At 36.0% G+C, this 3,820-nt stretch overlaps 2 non-coding genes across 2 annotated transcripts; both read left to right on the top strand.

The window, feature by feature from the left end:
* Positions 1-630: 630 nt before the first annotated feature.
* Positions 631-713, top strand: TRNAL-CAG (transfer RNA leucine (anticodon CAG)). The gene has a single exon. It is a non-coding gene; the product is annotated as a tRNA-Leu (tRNA).
* A 1,903-nt stretch (positions 714-2,616) lies between these two features.
* On the top strand, positions 2,617-2,699 carry TRNAL-CAG (transfer RNA leucine (anticodon CAG)). Its single transcript has one exon. It is a non-coding gene; the product is annotated as a tRNA-Leu (tRNA).
* The last annotated feature ends 1,121 nt before the right edge of the window (positions 2,700-3,820 follow it).

The following is a 3,820-nucleotide window of genomic DNA, read 5'->3' as shown; positions in this document are numbered from 1 at the left end:
AACACAAGCTCCACACAGGTCCGTCATCTTTAATTTGAAATATAGGAGGTTTCTACTTTAATGGTGAGACAAAGCATCTACATATTTGACATTGCTCCAGTGAGTAGAGCCCACTTAAAAATGTATGGGTTGCTTGCCTCTGCAAGCAAAAGCTGGGCACTAAGCTGGCATACTTGCAATGCTGGATGGTTCAGAGTGAAAACACCTATAGGCTGACAATAGTAATTGCAGGTGTTGATTAACTCATTGTGCAAAATAATTTCTAAAATGTGGTCACTTTGGGAGGTTTTCTCCTGTTTTGGTACTCTGCAAATTTCATCTGCAAGGTATTCCTGCAAAATCTGCATTGCAAAACCCAAATAGGGCTCTTCCTTTCAAAGCCCTGCTGTGTGGCCAAACAGTAGTTTCTGAAGAAATGTGGTGCATCACCGTATTTGTGAGAAATCTAACATTTCTAATATCCAAACAAAATAAATGGAGGTTTAAAAATTAATGCAGACGAAAAGTACGCATATAAAAAATGTTATTTATTGACTTTTTTGGGGTGGTGTGACAAGTTTGTAATCACAAGGAATGGTAACATTTCTGCTGACTAGCATGGAAGGAGTTAAGTTCCAATTGCATATCAAAGTCAGGATGGCCGAGCGGTCTAAGGCGCTGCGTTCAGGTCGCAGTCTCCCCTGGAGGCGTGGGTTCAAATCCCACTTCTGACATCAACATTTAATTTCAAGTAACTTTATCTTCATGTAATGTGGTTTTGAAAAATTTCCTGAGAGTCTTTGGAGTGAATCTGAATTTGTCCTCTCAAAAAAGAACTCTAGGAACATCAAACAGATTTTTTGTGCATATGTCTGTTGTTCTTTTGGCACTAGAAAAATCCTTTGGACAGTCAATGAGGAGGGACTATTTCACCTCTTTGTGTTCTCTGTCCCTATTAGGGTAGGGAATCAACCTTCTACAGTGCTGTCATGAAATATATCTAGAAACGGATTTGCTGGTAAGTCTACTTTCATAGTTTTCACCTCATACATCAATAGACCATAACGATACTTAATAAACAAAAACTTAACAAGTTGGTAATCATAGTTTAAAAAATGTGAAATGCCCATGTCATTCTGACATGTTTCAGCACATTTTGGGACAAATGGTCTCACTTTTAACAATCAATAAAATATTTTCTCTAAATTTTTGTCTCTTTTTTGCTCCAATTGTTTGCATCTCATAAAAAATAAAACTTGATGTAACATTATGCATACAAATTGTGTTTTATGTGTGACCATGACCTATTCTAGAAGCACAGGGTCAGAATTATACTGGTGCATGGAGACAAACTGAAAATGTAAAAATTCAATGGCAAAATTGCTGTCTTTTTCTACTCATTCACAAATAGTTAATGAATGTTATTAAATATGTACAGCAAAATGGAAGGCGTTTCAAATAGAAATCATGCTTCAAAAATCAGTCAAATGAAAAATTATAATATATCCCTCCAGGTGTGACACTTGACATTTGCAGAGTGTCAAACCCCCCAGAAAATGTATAGATATGGCTGAAATAGCTCAGTTGGGAGAGCGTTAGACTGAAGATCTAAAGGTCCCTGGTCCAATCCCGGGTTTCGGCAAAATGCTTTTTCTTCACCGTTTACATTTTAAGGAGATATTAAACAAAGCACATGGACTGATCATGATCAAAAGGCCTAAAAATCTTAACTATCTACAGAAAACAAAATGTTAAAAATTTGAGAAACGGTAACTTTTTCCTTTTGAACACATGAATGTTTTTTAGTAATTTTTCCTCTATTTTGTTTTATTTCAGATTGACTTAGCTGTAAGAGGATTAAAAGGTAACCTGATAGCTGAAACAGACAGCACTTATCAGACACTAGCTGAATGATTATAGTCAGCTTGTTTGACTTTGAAACACTGAGGCATTACTGAGACAAATGTCCTTAAAAAATATGCTGTGGACAACGTCAAAAAGGCAAAAAACACAAGCTCCACACAGGTCCGTCATCTTTAATTTGAAATATAGGAGGTTTCTACTTTAATGGTGAGACAAAGCATCTACATATTTGACATTGCTCCAGTGAGTAGAGCCCACTTAAAAATGTATGGGTTGCTTGCCTCTGCAAGCAAAAGCTGGGCACTAAACTGGCATACTTGCAATGCTGGATGGTTCAGAGTGAAAACACCTATAGGCTGACAATAGTAATTGCAGGTGTTGATTAACTCATTGTGCAAAATAATTTCTAAAATGTGGTCACTTTGGGAGGTTTTCTGCTGTTTTGGTACTCTGCAAATTTCATCTGCAAGGTATTCCTGCAAAATCTGCATTGCAAAACCCAAATAGGGCTCTTCCTTTCAAAGCCCTGCTGTGTGGCCAAACAGTAGTTTCTGAAGAAATGTGGTGCATCACCGTATTTGTGAGAAATCTAACATTTCTAATATCCAAACAAAATAAATGGAGGTTTAAAAATTAATGCAGACGAAAAGTACGAATGTAAAAAATGTTATTTATTGACTTTTTTGGGGTGGTGTGACAAGTTTGTAATCACAAGGAATGGTAACATTTCTGCTGACTAGCATGGAAGGAGTTAAGTTCCAATTGCATATCGAAGTCAGGATGGCAGAGCGGTCTAAGGCGCTGCGTTCAGGTCGCAGTCTCCCCTGGAGGCGTGGGTTCAAATCCCACTTCTGACATCAACATTTAATTTCAAGTAACTTTATCTTCATGTAATGTGGTTTTGAAAAATTTCCTGAGAGTCTTTGGAGTGAATCTGAATTTGTCCTCTCAAAAAAGAACTCTAGGAACATCAAACAGATTTTTTGTGCATATGTCTGTTGTTCTTTTGGCACTAGAAAAATCCTTTGGACAGTCAATGAGGAGGGACTATTTCACCTCTTTGTGTTCTCTGTCCCTATTAGGGTAGGGAATCAACCTTCTACAGTGCTGTCATGAAATATATCTAGAAACGGATTTGCTGGTAAGTCTACTTTCATAGTTTTCACCTCATACATCAATAGACCATAACGATACTTAATAAACAAAAACTTAACAAGTTGGTAATCATAGTTTAAAAATTGTGAAATGCCCATGTCATTCTGACATGTTTCAGCACATTTTGGGACAAATGGTCTCACTTTTAACAATCAATAAAATATTTTCTCTAAATTTTTGTCTCTTTTTTGCTCCAATTGTTTGCATCTCATAAAAAATAAAACTTGATGTAACATTATGCATGCAAATTGTGTTTTATGTGCGACCATGACCTATTCTAGAAGCACAGGGTCAGAATTATACTGGTGCGTGGAAACAAACTGAAAATGTAAAAATTCAATGGCAAAATTGCTGTCTTTTTCTACTCATTCACAAATAGTTAATGAATGTTATTAAATATGTACAGCAAAATGGAAGGCGTTTCAAATAGAAATCATGCTTCAAAAAACAGTCAAATGAAAAATTATAATATATCCCTCCAGGTGTGACACTTGACATTTGCAGAGTGTCAAACCCCCCAGAAAATGTATAGATATGGCCGAAATACCTCATTTGGGAGAGCGTTAGACTGAAGATCTAAAGGTCCCGGGTTTCGGCAAAATGCTTTTTCTTCACCATTTACATTTTAAGGAGATATTAAACAAAGCACATGGACTGATCATGATCAAAAGGCCTAAAAATCTTAACTATCTACAGAAAACAAAATGTTAAAAATTTGAGAAACGGTAACTTTTTCCTTTTGAACACATGAATGTTTTTTAGTAATTTTTCCTCTATTTTGTTTTATTTCAGATTGACTTAGCTGTAAGAGGATTAAAAGGTA

The sequence above is a fragment of the Dendrobates tinctorius genome, unplaced genomic scaffold, assembly GCF_039654945.1.
Source record: "Dendrobates tinctorius isolate UK_male_01 unplaced genomic scaffold, ASM3965494v1 ptg000184l, whole genome shotgun sequence".
NCBI lineage: Eukaryota > Metazoa > Chordata > Amphibia > Anura > Dendrobatidae > Dendrobates > Dendrobates tinctorius.
This window is presented reverse-complemented; position numbering and strand designations above follow the sequence as displayed.